At 45.3% G+C, this 19100-nt stretch overlaps 1 protein-coding gene and 1 long non-coding RNA gene across 4 annotated transcripts in view; one reads left to right on the forward strand and one right to left on the reverse strand.

The window, feature by feature from the left end:
- The window catches only part of LOC143267245 (disks large homolog 5-like), a 164193-nt gene that overhangs the window by 90102 nt on the left and 54991 nt on the right, over nucleotides 1–19100 (forward strand). The window lies entirely within an intron of this gene.
- LOC143267252 (uncharacterized) overlaps nucleotides 1–19100 on the reverse strand; it is a 67339-nt gene that overhangs the window by 40577 nt on the left and 7662 nt on the right. The window contains exons 1-6 of one of the 3 annotated variants that reach the window (XR_013042201.1): nucleotides 9362–9619; nucleotides 6683–6830; nucleotides 5342–5473; nucleotides 4509–4692; nucleotides 689–798; nucleotides 272–331 (exon numbers count right to left, since the gene is read on the reverse strand). This is a non-coding gene — a long non-coding RNA (uncharacterized LOC143267252). Of the gene's footprint in view, nucleotides 1–271; nucleotides 332–688; nucleotides 799–4508; nucleotides 4693–5341; nucleotides 5474–6682; nucleotides 6831–9361; nucleotides 9620–19100 lie in introns of those variants that run through there. The other 2 variants (XR_013042200.1, XR_013042202.1) reach the window with 2 other exon arrangements.

The following is a 19100-nucleotide window of genomic DNA, read 5'->3' on the forward strand; positions in this document are numbered from 1 at the left end:
CCTGCCTCTGCTTGTCTCCGCCACCGGGCCTGTCTACTTCTGTGGGCTGCTGCTGGGCCTGAATGTCTCTGCTGGTTGCTGCCTGGACTGAATGTCCCTGTGGGCTGTTGCCGCCGGGCCTGTCTACCTCAGCGGGCCACCGCTGGGCCCGTCGACCTCTGCAGGCCTCCGCTGCAGGCCTACCTGCATCTGCTTGTCTCGCCGCGGGGCCCATCTACCTCTGTGGGCCGTGGCTGGGCCCGTCTACCTCCGCGGGCCGCCGCAGGCCTACCTGCGTCTGCTTGTCTCCGCCGCCGGGCCTGTCTCGGATCTTTTCCCTAAAGGTGATGTTCTGGAAGGAAAATAAAGTGGCAGGAGCACACACTGTCCTACACAACTACCCCTCCTCCTGCTAGGTTGAGGACTGCCATAGGGAGATTTGTGGGGAGAAACAGGGAACAAGGTACTGAGAAGATTCCAGAGAGCTCAGAAGGGAATAAGGGGTACACACTCCCCAGAAACACTGAGGATCCAACATAGTGTTTCCTGGAGAAGTTCTTATTGATTGAGCCAGCACAATACCCTGAGGTGTTCTTTCCCTGGTTCTGGCTGGGAGCCATCCAGATGGGAAGAATCCCCCAAAAGGACAGAGATCCAGGGACAAGTGACCTACAGGGTTCTCACTGTTCCTCCAAGCTTGGGCTCCCACCTCATCTCACAGACATTGCAGCTTTTCTGCCAAGTCCTCTTGCTAGGTGACCAGCTCCTTCTGCTTCAGCAGGTCCTTCAGTCTTTCATCCAGGCTCTCTTGTGCCTGTTCTTTAGAAGATTATGTTCTCAGTGGAGGCTTGCTCACTCACATGCACACACATAAATTCATGAACACACACAAGTACATGTCTGCACACATAAAAGCACACTCTAATGCAGTAACCTGTATAATTTCCCAGCTAATGTTAATATATGAGCCATCACCAGGAATACTACTAGAAAATATTAACTTTTGGAGGATGAGAGAAGAATACAGTGGCCATGAGAAACAGGCAACTCAATCACTGAACTGCCTCTCCTGTAACACTAATGCACAGACATGTGGACCTCTGGGGTACTGCTTGGTTAGCCAACCCTGCTTAGGAAGTTTCCCAGGCTGTGCAGTATAGGAATGTTCCCCAGCATAGGACAACTGGACCAGCTCACTGGTCTTATTCACTAATTCCCAGTTGACCCCCAGGTGATAAACTTCCTCCAAAAGGAGCTCCCTTTTACCACAGGCTGCCTCACGTCAGAGCAAATGAGCTCAGGAAACTAGAAACCCGACAAGCACAGGAACCTGGAGAATCTCAACAACCAGAAGTCAAAATCAACAATTCCTCCCTTTAAGGTGATCGTGTCAATGATTTCTTTGAGTGACAAAAACCTGACTATATCAGGGCCAAATTATTGCCTGTATTATTTCATGCTGAACAATAATTCATGGAGGTGCTCAATCAATTTATACTTTTTCTCTCAGTGAATGATAGACATCTAGATAGTTTCTACTTTGAGGCTACTCTGAGGAATGCTGCTACAACACTAATGTCCCCTAGCTTCTCCTTGGACACCTACTTCATGTTCTGGAATCACTGGTTCACCTGAGAACTGCAGTTTAACTTTCTGAAGAAGAGTCTGTGGCTTCTCACTGTGCTATATCATGTTATACCACCAGCAATGTTTGAGAATCCTCATTGCTCCCAACCCTCCACAAGGCTGATTTTTACTCAGAGTGAAGAACTTTGAAGAAAAGCAGTTACTGAGTGCTACAGACACAGCATGTGGTGAGTGCTTTAGACCCTCAGGAGCCTAGGGTGTGCATTGAGACAGCCACATTCTCACACCACAGCATGGCTAGGGAAGTTCTGATGAACTTAGATGCAGCTAGAACCACATTGCAAGTCAAAATCCCTCAACAAATAAAATCCAGTCCTACCTTCAAGGAGAATGATAACTGAGAAAAGTTAGGCAAAGGTGGAAAGAAAGTGGTAGCAGGCAATGTGGATGAGGACAAGACAGGGCCTCAGAAGACACAGTGAGCCAATGACCATTGAGTATGCAGTCACCACTCACCCAGAGCAGAGAAGGGACACAAATCTTCAGTCAGCCTATCTTGCCTCTCAGACACCTTGACTTGCCACAGAGGCCTCCTCCTCCTCTTCCTGTACCATATTTCTTTGGTATGATCCAAAGACTTTTCTTGTAGATAAATATTATTCCCTCTACAATTACCTGAAAACCATTGACTTAGAGTAGTTTTGTGTCCTTTTGTCCTAGAGAGCAAGGTGGACATATAGAAAGATGGGCAGCAGCAGACAATATTAGATGGATGCAAAGTGAGTGTGCACAGTACTTTTTCAACAAAGTTGGACTCCATCATCATCAAAGATGTTTCACACACAAAAAAATGAACATATTGATGGATCCAAACTCATACTTGCACATATAAGCATCCATACTCACAGACATTCACATACAAGCACTTAAATCTATACATACAGGAACCATAGACACACACAACCACATATGAGCATATACACACAAAGTGACACTATCATGCACACAAGATGCAGTAGACACAGAGACACACAAAATCACAAATATAGGTCCACACACACAGATGTACAGAAATGCATCACACATCATGCATGCACACGCACACACACATGTGCACACACACATACACACACACAAACACACACAAAAACACACTGATTCCAGAATGGCCAGGGATAGAAGGCTGCCTTTCAGAAAGTCTTCTGCTGCATGGGGATTGAGTGGGTTGTCCCTGCTGTCTACAAGGCACTTAGTCTCAGCCAGGCTCTGCTACCCTGGTCTGCACTTACTTTTACTTTCATGAGCTTTATCTATCCCAAGACTCACCGATCCCACAGGTTCCATGTTGATCCATCACAGTCTCTTTACTAAACCTACCCTGGCTCCTGCACAGAAGACCCTGCCTAGCTCAAGAGAAAGAAAGCGACCCATGGTCAAAACCCAGGAAGTTTATAACAGGTTGCAGTGCATGTGATATGAAAATAGCCCCAATGTCAGTCAGAAGGAGGCCAGTGAAGTGACCTATACTGCTTTTCAGGAATGCAGCACTCTACACAGGTAGGAGAGGGAAATGTTCTAAGATACAGCCATGCACGTGATGTAGTCAGAGCAACACAATGTCACCAAGAAGATGCACTGTGTGATTCTGTGTTGTGAAGCCAATGAGACAAACCAGATATTTCCTGTGGTTCTAGCTTTGTGCCCACTATTTTTAAAAACATCTGTATTGTTTGATTTTTGTTATTTTTTAGAAAATACATTAACACCAAAACAATAAAAGTAAATGAAGAAAGAGAAAGCTACTACAGCCTTCCTCTTTCTGAACAATTGAAACTTGTAGAAATTGGATGAAAATAAACAAGACACAAGGTCTACCTTGGAGGACAGGAGATCCAAAGAGTGCTGGCCAGCCAGATGAGCCAAAAGAGAAAGTTTCAGGTTCAGAGAAAGGCATGAGCTCCAGGGAATAAGAGAGTGGGCAACGGATGAGAACATGTGATTTCATTATGTAGCCTCTGAACACGCCCACCAATGTACACATTTACACATGCCTACACAGATAACACATAGACCACAGAAATCAGAAGTGAGCAGGAAACAATGAAGAGGACATCATGCTGAATGAACAGTTGAATTTAGACTATGCACATCAGGTGTTTCAACTGAGACCCACAATATGGCAATCCATCTCTTGGGGCCTAAAACTTCCTAGGGAAGCACACAGCTATGTCAGACTATGTTAAGGGGATTGGAGAAAAGGTTTTCTTATAGCTTCAAATTTGTCACCCCAACCCTCACCCTGTCAAAGTCCTCCCACATGTATGGTCATCCAGGCAGCTCCAGACTGGAAAGTCCATGATGCTCCCAGAGGACTGTCCAGCCCCATGCCCAGAAAAAGGACTGAGAAGGTGGTACTCAGGCATCTGTCACTATGACGCAAGCGCTTGCCAAAAGGAAGAGAACTCATTGGGATGCAGGAAGAAAGAAGACCCCATGCCACACAAAATGCTGACAATGAAAACCACTCACTTGGCACTGGGGCTGGACTCTAGTCCTTGCAGGCTGCTTCCTGTGATCTCACATGACCCTTGCAAAGCAAATGAGCCACTGGCCACTGACATCATCAATGAAAGCTATGTGCTGTTCCCTAAGTAGATCTCTGCATAGCAAACCTCTGATCATAATGACATGTAGGTGGATGATATGTGACTGACCCAGCTCTCTGAATGTACTGCAGCTTCTAGCAGAGCAGGAGGGTTTGCTTGACAATTATCCAAATTCTTGAAAGAGGCTAACTCTCCAGAAAAACTTGGGAATGATCATAGAATCAACACTTGGATGGTATGTAGGTGGGAGTCTAGATGGATGGGTGGATGGTTATATGGGTGTCTCTATGTTTATGGTTGGACAGGTGGGCACCAGCCCCCACTGTCTCAGCCTACCTGCTGTTGCTCAGCAGAAGAGTCACAGATCATCTCATGAGCCTCCTACAAGAGCCTCTTCAGCTCCTCACAGGACTCTTGCAGTTCAGTCTGCTCCTTCCATGGTAGTCTGTTCTTCAGTCTCAACATATGTACATTCTTCTGTAGCTGAGTACACTCTCATAGGACCTGGACATTGATATAACTGAACAACCACCAAAATATGGTGAGCCCCAGAGAGCCTTCATTTGCGATCCCTACCTCCAAGTACCACCAACCTTGAAAAGTCCCAGACTCAAAGACTGCCCAGGAATGGAGCTCTCAGTAGCCAAGGCAGCATCACTAAGAGGCAGGCCAAATCCAGAGAATAACCAAATTCCAGAGAGAATCAAACTACTTCTGAGAACCCTGATGCCAAAAGGGAACCTGTGCCTCTGAGAACAGAGTACAGTCCACACCTGTTCTTAACTGTTCATTATTTTGGGAAATCATCAGCAGGTAGAGAGCAAACACTCTTGGAAGGAGGACAGAAGTCCCAACAGGAATAAATTCGGTCTACTGGTCCCATGGAAACCAGGTCTGTGAAGCCCCTGCCAGTGCCCAGAGGACCTGGGGCTGCCAGACATCCCCTTCTTGCTGCAAACCAGTTTTCTGTCTCAGTGCTCCCAAGGCTGGCAGGACAATGATGGGAGGGCCTCAGTGTTTTTCCACACTGAGTCCAAGAGGCCCAAGTCCAAGGGCCACAAGGCAGGCTGCTTGCTAAGAGGCAGACAGGCTGGAACCAGAGCCCTCACTTTGGGTCAAGGAAAAAGAACGGCAGAGACAGTTCCTCTCATGATAAATCAGGCACTTACCTGAAGGATTCAGTCTCCTCAATCAGACCCGAGCACTTCTCCAAGGCATCAAGGATCTCTATGGGCAATTTCTGCAGGGCAGACATCACCTGCTTATGCTCCATTTTGAGCATCTCAAGCTCAAAATTCAGCCTGTAATTGGACATGGCCCAAGGAAAAAGAACCTCATGAACACAGGCCACAAGGATTACACGAATGAGGCTAGGTCATGGACTACCCCAGCCCATTGGATGCCATAGCCTGGCACTCATTGGGACCTCCTGGTGTTTATTAAATTTTCCATCCTGTCCCCAAGCCAGAAGATGCAGTTGGTCCAAAGAAGTGTGCCAGGGATACATGAGCTCTCTCAGTGGCCTAGAGCTATAGATTACCTCTCTAAGAACTTCGCAGGAGTCTGTGCCTCATATCTGGGCCCACCAGAAACCTATGATGACATTTCTCCTGTCTTCACAACAGGGATTCACATATCTTGGTGTCTATTGCTGCACAGAGGACCAGAGCACACAATGAGAATTTGCAGGGAGGATTCCATATTTCAGGATGGCTTTATAAATTCCACAGGGAATTCCAATCTTCCACCAAGCACAGTGCCCAAGAGGCATGCTGTTCAAAGTGGGCTTCCCTGGCCTCAGCAGTGTCATCTGCTGGAAACTTTGTAAAATCCTCAGACCATGCCACAGAGGCTGGACACTCAGGAGCACATAGACCCACACAGACACACAGACACACAGACACACAGACACACACACACACAATACATACATACATAAATACATACATATACACAGACACAGACACAGACACAGACACACACACACACACACACACACATCATATGCAGTCAAGATCCCCAATAAGTACAGGGAGTTGGCATTGTCTCAGAGTATAAGTAAGACCATAGAGGAGCAATTATGACCTCCAGACTTTCCAGCCACAAACTGAGATGGATGAATGGGATGAAAGTATCCTAGGTGCTTTCAAACACAATCATCTGCTGGTCAAGTACAAAGACTCACCACAAACTCACAGGACCTAGCATCTCCCACAAGCCAACATTTGTCAAGGCCTCTTGAAATGCATGTTGAAAGCTCAAACACTACTGTCCCTATCCTCAGACTCTGTTTCAGGCCACAGGCTCTGCTTTTCATTTGGAGAAAGCAGAACAGTTTGTGTCCCCATTTCACTCCTACCCAGGTTCCAAGTTCTGCATCTTAAATGTACTCGGGAAGTTTAGTTTAGGCATCAGGACACCCTGGATTTACAGTCTCCTGTTCCTCGGGAGACCTGTGCTTGATACTGTGGTGTCAAGATGGTCAGCAGAGAACTGGGCATAATGACTACCTGTTGTTCGAATCCTTGTTGATGTAATGCAGCTCATTTCTCTCGCATGTCATATTTTGTAGCCAGCTTATGAATTTCTCTATCTTTTTCATCTGCTGCTCCTGCTTAGTGAAATTGCAGATTTGGGATGGTGCCTCCTCTGTAGTCCCTGACAGTAGATAAAGAACAGTGAACTTGTATACTTGAATGGCTTAAGGTTAATAGAGTCCATGATGAGTCCCAAGAAGCCTGAGGAAGAGGAAATCCTAGGGACCCAGGGAAACTCCCTAGGGCCAGGATTCTGCTGTCCTGCTCTGTGATTGGTTGATTTCACAAGTCAGTTGGACAAGGGCAGAGATGGCTCTGATCTGAGCTAAACTGTGTTTCTCTCACTGGCCTTATCTGAGCCATCCTTCCCTAATTCTGGGCTCCAGGGTCAGGATGGGTTTCTCTAGCCAGCCCCTCTGCCCTACAGCTTGGGCTTATAATCACTCATCATTTTACTGATTATTTCACTTCTGACATAAACCATATTGAATCATTCTTCCTACAATGGAAATTTCACTTTGGACATAGAATCCTATTCATGCAGAGTCAATTTTCTTTGCAGTAAGCTGAAGTTTATGATTTCCCCTTCTGGCTTGCACTGATGGCTAGCTAATCTTGGCTGTCTACTTGACACACAGTTGAAGTCTTGACTGCATCAAACAGACTTGTAGGCATGACTCCTTGGCGTTTTCTTATTGCTAACTGATGGAGGATGGCTTAGCCCTCTGTGGGCAGTGCCATCCCTAGGCAGGTGATCCTGGTCCTCAGAGGAAAGCTAGCTGAGCAGAGCAGTAAACAGTATTTTGTGTGGTTTCTAGCACCTACTTTGGGATCTTGCCTTGGCTTCATTTGATGATGGACTGCAACCTGTGAGGTCAATAAATCGTTCACTTTCCCAGATTGGCTTTTTGGGCTTTTATCACAATAAAAAGCTAATTAGAACACTTGACATATTCTCAGGGCATGCTCTCATAGCCCATCCTCCTTCCAGCCTGCAGCCTCTTTTTTCACCAATTACAAAGTTTCTGGACACTGAAATCTATTGCAATATCAAATCTACCAATCACACCCACTGCTTACATTTCTCTGTTAGGGTATTTTTTTTCTATCTCATATATCAAGTTTCTCTCTAATATATCATGCTTCCCTACTTTTACCCTTTTAAAATTATCTCTGGATGTTCCTGCCTGTTCCACTTTAAAAATTATCCTTTGCCCAATAATAGAACATCTATGGACACATTATTAAGTTCCATAGAAAGGGGTGATATATTATATTTAATAGCATGCTTTTAAAGTGTGCTTATATAAAATGTCTTGTCATATATTTTTAAGCCTTTTGTGAGTGGAAATATTTTATTGAAAATTTGTATTTATAGGTTCATCAGGATAATAGGCCTATAATTCTATCTATCTATCCATCTATCTACTCTCTATTTACTATCTATCTATCCATCCATCCATCCTTCTACCTACTTACCTGCCTTCATCTCTCAACACCAGGGTATCTCTGACTTCAGAAAGAATTTGTAAGAGCTCCTGCTTTACTACTCTTACTGCTGAGCCATTTCGTAAGCCCCTGACTTGCATTTGTATCTCATTTTAATTGTTGTTTCCCCCTTTTTAATATTTCATTTTTTATGTATACAGGTATATTTCCTGCAGGTATGTTTGAGCACCACATTACGTGTGCTCCCATTATCCCCTGTGTGTCCTTGCATTTGCCACAACCATGGCGGATGTGACTACTCTCCACTAGACCAAGCAGCAAATGCTGCATTCTTGAGGAATCTTCAGTGCTCAACACTGGCCTCAAAACTCTCTCGTGCTCCTTAAAAATGAACAGACCTGCCTTAAAAACAAACAAGATTAAACATTTTATGTATTAAAGGTGAAAAACAAATTATCCCCAAGAATCCACAGACAGTTAAACATTTATCTTTTAGACTTCTCATAGATGAGGAGCTTTTCAGCCATTTACATAAGCAGTAGTTTTTATAATTGCAAGAAAATCAGACTACTAGTATCAATTTTCATATTTTAGAGCCCGGTCTAATTGTCTTAACTAACCATACAAGTCTCTTTTTTGTTTGTTTGTTTCTTTTTTTTATTTTATTTTACAATACTATTCAGTTCTACATAACAGCCACAGATTCCCTTGTTCGCTCCCTTCCTGCCCCCCTCCCCTTCCCCCAGCACACCCCCCATTCCCACCTCCTCCAGATCAAGGTCTCCCCCGAGGGCTGAGATCGACCTGATAGACTCAGTCCAGGCATGAAAAGAACAGATCTGCCTTAAAAACAAACAAACAAACAAACAAAATGAAAACTCATAAGGAAGGTCTATGGTTTAATAATGAACTGTGAAGCTGAGGGCCCGGAACAGCAGCTTGGATCTCAGCCTGCCACCTAGCCGCTGTGAACCCACTTTCTGGCTGACAACCTCGGGTCAGCACACACTGTCTCCTCGTGCCAGGGAAAAGTTCCTGAGAGGAGTCAGCGCGGGGCTTCGGGAGGTGGCATCTTGGCTCAGGACGCCCATTCTGACACTGCTCGGTCCATCCCACTTTCTCTGCCGCAGTTCGGGGACCCGGTAAGATCTGAAATCCCATCCTGGAACTTCTCTCTCCGCTCCCTTCACAACTGTCCCTCACCTGGAACCCTCTGGGACCCGGGACCTCAGCCTCCACCACAGGCCGCGTCTTCCGTTTTCTTAGCTACATCCGTCTCCCGGAACCGCTCCTTCACCAAGGTGCCGGCTGCTGGGCGCCCTTCTCGGGCTCCGACTACAGAAACCACTGCTGCTGCAGCTTCCCGGGCGCTTCTGGATTTAGGGCTCAGGGAGCAGCCGCTGTCCCTCGGCCACCATAGAGCACCACACGTGCCGCTTCTTCTTCTACCACGGGGTCTGTCCAGAGAGGCTTCTCACCTGCTGCTTTGCGACCTCCCGCTACACCGCCACCTACTGGAGCGTTCTTAAAATGCACCAGGGCGCTCTAATCAAAAAAGAAAAAAAAATCACCTTTCTGGTGGGTTTCTCAAAATGACAGTGAAATGCTGCACTTTCTCATCTTAAGGCCAATAAACAAAGGAATGAATAAATGAATGAATGAGTGAGTGAATGAATGAATGAATGAATTAATTAATTTTTTAAATGACACAATGAATGTCACTAGGGCTGCTTACAATAGTAGGGTTGAGGGACAGGTTCTTTACTGAACCATGGGCACCTCACCAGTGTTTACACCATTGAAGAATATGTCTGTCCTCACCCCCAACAACCACTACCTGGCTATAAATCCTCAGGTGAGGCTTCACGAAGCACTCCCCCATAAGATAAAATATTGACAGTGGCGGTCCTGTGTGGATCTGTTGTATGTTTGGCTCATTTCCTTGACTTGAATTAGCTAAATTGTTTCTAATATCAGCTTAATGATCATAGGAAAGGAGAAGCAATCCCCTGTTAAAACTCAGGTTTTTAATTCTGTGTGGCACAGCATCTGGATACAATTGACAAGAGACAGGCTCCTTGTCCTTGGGATCATCAAGTCCCAATGGCTATGAAGCTGCACTAAAAACCACCTGCTTTTAGTGGTGCCACAAATAGCTGCTTGGCTGTTCCTATTGGTTCTAGTGTTGGGATAATGTCTCCTGCTTTCATTTTAAACTTCCTAGAGTGGCTTGAGACACAAATGACCATCTTCCCTTGCACAGGGTGAACACCTGGGTATTACCAGGTTTAGCCTGGCCAACATGAAGGAGAGTGTGTTGGAACTGGCCTCCTTTGAGAAGATAACTGACCATTTCTTTGATGCTGCTTTCTTTGGGCAAGAAAGACCAAGTATGTGGTAGTTTTGCAGTGTAGACGACCTATAGCTTAAAGAATGAATGGATTATTTGTCTCTAGAGACCAACTAAGGCATCCGGCCCTTGCTTTCTACATTCTGTCAGCTCCTTTCAGTGCAGACAGTTTTTGAGTTGCAAAAAGAAAATATAGACCCTGAGCCAGTGAAGACCTTTTAGTCCTTGAAGCAGTACTCAGCGACATTGACAAACAGCCTACATGTTGTCCAGGATTGATAGAATGCAGACAGTGAAAAATCCTCCCGGTGTAGCAGTAGTGTAATCTGTGGTCCTGCCTCCTCATGAGGCACTGAACATCATTTTAAAAGCCACATAGCCCAGAAAATGGGGAGACACAGGTGGAAGATGGAGAGAGAGAGAGAGAGAGAGAGAGAGAGAGAGAGAGAGAGAGAGAGAGAGAGAGAGAGAGAGAGAGAGTAATGAGAAACCCAGGCCTTGTGATGAACACCTTTTTCCCCAGGACTCAGGAGGCAGAGGCATGCAGATTTCTGTAAGCTCAGTGCAGCCTCTTCTACATAGCAAATTCCAGGTCAGCCAAGTCTACACAGTGAGACCCTGTCTTCAAAACTACAACAAAATGAAGTGAAAGAAAATTGAGGAGGGTTAGAATGGGAGAAGCCCATGCACAAGCCAGAGTATACATGTCAGACACCAGGACAGAATCCTAGCATCCACCAACAACACCTTTGCAGCCTGGGTACAGCCTCTGTCTGCCACTCTACTTGGAAATGTCCCCTGTCTCTCTGTGTGGAGCATTCTAGCCCAATGTTACATCTCTCTGTGTGGGGTGTTAGTTTGTCACTTTGCATCTCTGTTCTGGAGTTGTCCTTGGCATCAAACTAGAATGCATGTACATCCTGCTTCCTTCCTGTAGAATCAGAGTCCTAGCACAGAGCCTTAGACTCTTGAACTGCACCTGGGTGGTGGTTGCCCACACCTTTAATTCCAGAACTCTTGGGGCATAGCCAAAAAGATCTCGAAGTTCCAGGCAAGCCTGGTATTCAGAGGTAGTTCCGGGCAGCCAGGACTACATAGAGAACTTCTGTCTCTCTAAACCAAAAATAACAAAAAAGAAATGAAGAAGGAAAGTAGAAAGAAAGACAGAGAGACAGGAAGAAATAAAATGAAAGTGAAGAGAGAGAAAGAAAAATGAAAGAAGAAAGGAAGGAAGAAAAGAAGGAAGGAAGGAAGGAAGGAAGGAAGGAAGGAAGGAAGGAAGGAAGGAAGGAAGGAAGGAAGGAGAGGAAGGAAGGAAAGAAAGAAAGAAAGAAAAAGAAAGATGACTTCAGCCAGGAGTGGAAGACATCCCCAGCTTCTGGAAGTCAGTGGCAGCCTGCCTTCCAGTGTTCTGGTAAGGACACGGCTGCCCCTGGTCCTGAACTCCCAGCCCCATTGGCATCTTTTCTTCTGGGCACTAAGCTAAGGAGGCAGGTGGCAAAGGCACCATCTCCTGATCATGTGCAGACATCCTGCTGCCTAAGCACACTCTCAAAGCCTGTCTATCTCCTGAACTTTACTCCTGTTGCAGAGAAGTGGCTTGACTACTGGTGACCTGCTGGTCTGAGGCAGGCACTGTCAATCCAGAGACAGTGCTCCTTGGCCATCCCCCTAGGGTATATACATGGGAAGGAAAATGATGAGCCATGTTCAGCCAGGAGGTACGTGGTAGGGCTGGACCTCAGATTCCAAGTCTTCAATCCTGGTTCAGTCATGTTCCCTCTACTCTGTGAATCCAGCTCTCTGACTTCTGTTCAGGATGGTTGCAGGCATTTCCAAGTACATCATCATCATATATCCAATGAATATAGGAACTGGGCTCTTCAAGCTATTGCATAACGTTAACATAGACCCCAAACCTCACAGAAGGCCCCTGATATTAATTCAGGTGAATTCTACATTATTTTTGTCACATATTTTATGGCAGAAGGTCACCATTCCTGTCCTTGGCTCCTTGTCCTGTCAACTGCTGAATGGAAGAACTTCATATCGTTTGGATGGATGCATGCTTGTGCACAGGGTCAGACAAAGGCCATGGCATCCGTAGGAGCTCCTTGGAATGTTAACTAGGAGTCTGCTTGTAACCATACCTGCAGGAGCTCAGGACGGTTGTTCAGCCTGGTCAGTGTCCATTCCACCTCACTCTGTATCTGCAGAGGAGGCTAACATGAGCCTGCTCCTCCCTCTGTCTAGGCCAAGAGAGGCCAGGGCACAGTCCTGGTTTCCTACTCCTCACTTAGGCTGGATTTGCCACTGATGAACTCATGTAAACATATTACTGTTATTTATTTCTTCTGTCTGAGAGACATACAGTGTTAGTTGTTATTTTACTTTGAAACCAGAAGCTGTAGAACCAAGAAAACCAGCTTCAAAGCATTCCTGGAAAAGTACCTAGGATGTGAGGTCCAGGGAGGGATGGCTAGTCCCTGCCTAGGCACTGTCTATTTGCCTTTAACTGCCTTAAAAGCAAAGGAAATAGAAACGTGTAGTTTCCTAGTAAACTGAGTCCCTTCTAAAGGGCCCTGTAGCCTGTGACTCCCAGTTGAAGACTGTACACCATCTTTAGCACCCTTGAGGAAGAACAGTAGTGGTTCCTGTAAAGTCTTTTATGGTCAGAGGTCTTGGGCAGGACCATTTACTTAGAGCATGTCTACTCCTAGTCCTATAACAAATCTGGGAATTGGGAAGTATAGCAAGGTACTCATCAGGAGTATAAGTGTCTGAACTCCGTTCTAATTTGAACTCTAAATGAAAGGAGTTGGGGTATCATCTGTGGTTCAATAGTATTTAATTGCTCGTGTTGATGAATAGAGGGATACTGAGGAAGGAATGAGACATTCTTGGACATTGTTTGGATAGTACAGCTAAGTTCCCAACTTAGGATGTACTATGGCCCTTCCAATGAAGCTAAGAGAACTCTGTCTTTGGAAGGAGGAGTTACTGAATAGATTCTGCTGTTTCAAGAGAGGTTCCTGGAAAGTGAACCTGGGCTTCTTGTCAGTTAATGGAGAACGAATTAGCACGGTGGAAAAAGCTCTTCCTGATGACATCAGCAGACCCTTCTCTGGAAATTCTGTTGTATCCTGGAGAGCTCTTGGAATCCCCTGTGATCTCACAGTGTTGTAATGCTACAGCTGGCTTAGAGCATTCCTTCAGTGCCTATAGGGTACATCGTTAGACATGCAGTCAAGACTGAGGAGTCTACTTGGGAGACAGAATGGAGAATGACTGGAGACCAGAGAGGGGGAGAAGGAAGCTGGCCTTCAGTCTCAGAGTAAAACAAGAACAAAAAATGGTTCTGGAGAAAGCACAGTGAGTGGTGCACAGGAGATGGGGAGCTTCCTGATGAAGGTGGGCCATTTTTATCCTGGCTGCTGAACCCACAGGCAGGCTAGGGGCTCTGGACCATATTGCATCCTGTGCCTCTGTGAATATCCCTGAAGAGGTGGTCTTTGTTCTCCTGAAGCATGTGTAGGGACACAGAAAAAACCCTGACTGTTTACACAGCCACATCTGTACAGAGTGACTGGAGAGCTAAGATCCACAGAGTGGTGATCTCAGCCTGGCCCAAAATGTTTGGGTTGTCACTTGGTTCCAGACATGATCTTTCTGTTTGGTCCTCATGCTGGTCTGTCCATCCTCCATGCCTTGTCACTATGCAAGTTCACTTGTGTTCATCTCCCCTCAGAGACTGCAATGGAGCCATCATCCCACCCAACCCTCCTCACCAAGAAACAGGTGAAGAAGGAAATGGAGAGGCTGATCAAAGTGGTCTATGCTAGAAGCATTTGGCTCTGATTCTTGAGTTGGGGGCCAGGTTTGCGGCAGAAATGTGGGGAAGAAGGGAGGAAGTGTCACTACCTATTGTTCTGGATCTAGCTCTATGAAGCACCCTCTCTGGCATTATTGAGAAGGGGCCTTTATGAAAAGTTCAAGGATAAGAGGCTTCAGGTTTGTGTAGTCCTTGATTAGGGGGATTCTGCAGCAAAGTGGCCACCTGATCCTGGCTCCAGGTCAGATGAGGGACAATACAGAGACCTCGGACAATTAGGCAGGGATTCCAGTCAGGTCTTCTGAGATCCAGGACCCTCACCTTGATGCTAAATTGAGGGGAATTGGAGCGTGAATTCACTTCCTTCCACATTTTAGTATGCCTTATTTTTGGTACCGAGAATGGAAACAGGCCCTTCTACGTTCTCTATCACAGAGCCATACCTCCAATCTGATTTGACAGTTCTTTTCTGTTCCTTTTTGAAAATTTCTTTTCTCTTTCTTATTGTTACAAAATTTTATTCTGTATATCAGCACATGTGGAGGTCAGAAGACAACTTTGTTCAGTCTCATTTTTTTCACTCCATGTTTAAAAAAATTCTGGGTATTGTACTTATGTGTCCAGATTTGTGCAACAAGTCTTTACCTGCTGAGCCATTTCATAAGCCCCTGGATTTCATTTGAATATTATTTTAATTTTTGTTTTTTCCTTTTTTAATATTTATTTCATTTTTATGTATTTGTGTGTTTTTCCTGAAGGTATGTTTGATCCATGAATGTGTTCCTGGTGCCTGAGGAGGCAGGAAGAGTGTGTTTGAACCTCAGTATGATGGCTGGGACTTAAAGCCTCATTCTCTACAGTAGAAGACAGTGCTCCTAACTGTTGATCCAACTCTCCAACTCACTTTTTCTTTCTTTGTTTTTGGACATAGTGTCTTACTATGTAGCTGTGGCTGTCCTGGAACTCACTCTATAGACCAAGCAAGCCTCAAACTCACAAACATTTACCTACCTCTCCCTTCTGAGTGCTGACATCAAGTCATGTGCCACCATGTCCTACTTCTGACTCGCCTGTTTAAAGTGCTTACTGTACAGTGGCCCTGTGCTAGCATTGAGGATGAGCACTAGACAACAAATCAAACTTCACCCTGCTTCTATCTTCCTGGGGAGACAGACAGCAAGCAAAATTAAACACACCCAGCTTATATAGAGGCTCCAGTGTCACAAGGGCTAAAGATGCTCAGATCAGCTCTGGCCCACAATGACACCAGTGCTGTGATACTTCAGCATTGTCATAGCCATGGTCATGGGGCTCAAGACAATTCTAGAATAAGAGAAGATCTTGGGATGAGGTAAGAATTGACCAAGATTTTATACAGAGCAGTGATGACCAGAATGTGTTTTCCTAAAGCATGAATACAGACATCCAGCTCTGGATGACTCCCAGGGTGTGCAGAGTGGTGACTAGAACTTGAGACTTGGATATTCTGGTCTAAATTCATTTCTGCTGGGCCACTGGATTGAGTGTCAAATTTGAAAATTCATTTGTGTACCAGGTAGTATTTTAAAGATGTCTGAATGATTTGTAAGACAGTGCAGGAGTTCTGGGTAATTTCGTTGTTGTTTAAACTGTGGTGTGTGTGTGTGTGTGTGTGTGTGTGTGTGTGTGTGTGTGTGTGTGTGTGTGTGTGTGTGTGATTTTTGTGATATGTGTTTGTGTGTGATATGTATGCTTTTGTTTTTATGTGAGTGTGAGCATGGGTGTTGTGGTCAGGGATGGCCTCAGGTATTGCTTCTTACCTTCTACCAAGAGACTGGGCCTCTTTGGATTGTATTTTTAGTTTGTATAGGGAGAGGTGTGAGCATGCCATTGCTGCATGTGGAGATCAAAGGAGAACCTTGGGAATCTATCCTCTCCTTCCAACTTTACATGAGTTCCAAGGAACAAAGTAGGTCATCAGGCTTCATGGCAAGTTCTTTCACCAGCTGAGCCATCCAAGTTGCCTCTCTTTATTGTGTTTGGTACTGAGTTTGCCTGGAAACCTGGGCTGTGTTTCTATTGATTCTCTTGTCTCTGTTTCCCAGCTCACCATAGGAACACTAGGATTAGAGATACAATAGCTTCCACACTCAGCTTTACATGGGTTCTGGCTTTCAAATGTAGGATTCATGTTTGTGTGGAAAGCACTTTACCCAGTGAGCCATTTACCCAGCCTGGTTTGTTCTCCTCTGCTCTTTCTCCTTCCGATCCTCCTCCTTTTCCTTCTCCTCCTCCTTCACCTCCTCCTCCTTCACCTCCTCTTCCATCACCTGTCCTGATCCTTCCACTCTACCTCCTCCTCATTCTCATTCTCCACATCTCCTTCATCCTCCTCCTCGCCCTCCTCCTCCTAATCTTGTACAGTTTTTCAAGACACAGTTTTTCTGTATTGCCCTGGTGGTGCTGAAAATTGCTCTATAGATCAGGCTAGCCTCTAATTCACAGAGATCTTACTGCCTCTGCCTCCTGAGTACTGGGATCAAAAGTGTGCAGAACCACTACACAGAAAAAAAATAAACAAAATTTAATTTTTTGTTTAAAAATTTATTTATTTTTATGTGTTTTGGCATTCTGCCTGTACATATATCTGTGTGGAGGTGTCAGACATCCAGGAATTGTAATTAAAGGCAGTATTGAGCTCCAATGTGGGAGGTGGAGATTGAATTTAATGAGCTGCATATTATCTTCCAGCAGTAATTTCTGTAGGCTCCATACTAGGAACTTGTTTATTTTTTTACTTTATTAAATTTTGTATTCATTTTATATACCAACCACAGATTACTCCTATCCTCCATCCTCCTGCCCCACAGCCTTACCCCCAACAACTCACCTCCCATTCCCACCTCCTCCAAGGCAAAGTCTCCCATGGAGAGTCAGTAGAGCCAGGTACATTCAGTTGAGTCAGGTTTAAGCCCCTCCTCCCTGCACCAAGGCTGCATAAATGTTCCCACCATAGGCACTAGGCTCCAAAAAGACCATTCGTTCACCAGGGATGGATCCTGATCACACTGCCTGGGGGCCCACCAGACAGTTCAAGCTAAAATACTGTCTCTCATAACCAGAGAGCCTAGTCCAGTAGCATGAGGGTTCCACAGGTATTGGTTCACAGTTCCTGTGTTTCCACTAGTTTGGCTGTCAATCTCCATACTTTTTCCCACCATAATATCAATGTCCCTTGCTCATAGAATCTCTCTTCTCTCTCATCGATTGGACTCCTGGAGCTCGGCTTGGACCTCAGCTGTGGATCTTTTCATTGCTTCCATCAGTCACTGGGTGAAAGCTCATGAGGGTCCTCAGCTATTGGTCCACAGTTCATGCATTTCCACTAGCTTGGTTGATTATCTCTGTACTTTTTCCCATCATGACCTCGATGTCCCTTGCTCATAAAAAGTGTCCTTCCCATTATCATTAAGTCTATCACTTCTTGGTAATAAGGAGATGCAGGTACTTGTGGAGAATCATACCTCACATACATTTCTATCATACTATTACCTTCTGGACATATACTTTAGTAGGAGATGAATACTCACTTTCCTACATGGAAGTACTTAGGCATTTCCAAACATTCAGAGAATTCAAGGGTGCTGAAGCAATTCCCTTGAGTCCCAGGAGAGATTCCTGGAATGGGAATCCTGACTTCTGGTGAGTTATGAGGAGAGCTGGTTAGCAAGAACGCAATGTCAGTTCCCCATTACATCAGGGGGTCTCTTCCCTGGACATTCTATTGTATCCTGGAAACTTAGAATGTTTTCTGATGTCATGTGTGTTGTAGCGCCACCAACTGCCTTTAGGGATTTGCTTCAGTGCCCTTAAAGTTCAGGCATGAACATGTTGGGAAGACTCAGGAGTCTGTTGGGTAGAGCGAATAGAGAGGGAAAATAGACAAGAGAGAGGCAGACACAAGCTGGCCTTCAGCCTCTATTTAAAACAACAAGAAAGAAATGGTCCAGAAGATAGTACAGTAAGTTGTGGGCAGGAAATTGGCATCTTCCTGAAGGACATGGGTGTGGTGAATCTTCCAGTAACAGGACACAGGAGGTAGGAGTCTCTGGGAACCAACTGGACGTCCCTGCTTGTCATGGCTCCTGTAATTCAAGGATTCTAGAAGTAATTTGTCTGCTCCAGAAGTCAGGAGCGTGTAAGGCCAAAGCTGTTGTGCTGGGAGCTCTTGCCTTTCAATCCTACAGGAGGGTAGGGGTTGAGAGGGGACAAAAAGGCCAGCATTGGGGTAGGAGGTTCAAGTGAAGTGTGCCCAGCAAAAAACAGGTCATCAATGTACTTCAACCTCTGTGGCTTCATTTGTTTACTGCCCACCAGTTCTATGGACCCTCCGTTGTCACTGAGGAGTCTTGTTGAGGATGGTAACCATATTCTGCCCCTGTGTGGATTCTCCATTTTTGCCATATGCTTAGAGTGACCTGTCAGGTTATTTATGCATCTTTAATGACCTGAGTACTTATGGACTGTGTCAATTTTATCTTGGCTTTGATAGCAACAGACTAGTAAATCTTGAAACCAAGTTGAATGCTGAGTCCAGTGCTATTAATAAACCTGAGGAGGCTCACGCCTTAGTTACCTGAAGCATGTGTTAAAGGAGCAGCGGAAATCAGGTGGCTGAGACACCTCTCTCCCATCAAAGAGATGGGAGACCTGAGACCCCTGGCAGGGGCATCTCAATCCAGGGCAAAATTCTTTGGGGTGTCATTGAATTGTTTGCTTAC

The sequence above is a fragment of the Peromyscus maniculatus genome, chromosome 9 (assembly GCF_049852395.1).
Source record: "Peromyscus maniculatus bairdii isolate BWxNUB_F1_BW_parent chromosome 9, HU_Pman_BW_mat_3.1, whole genome shotgun sequence".
Lineage (NCBI taxonomy): Eukaryota > Metazoa > Chordata > Mammalia > Rodentia > Cricetidae > Peromyscus > Peromyscus maniculatus.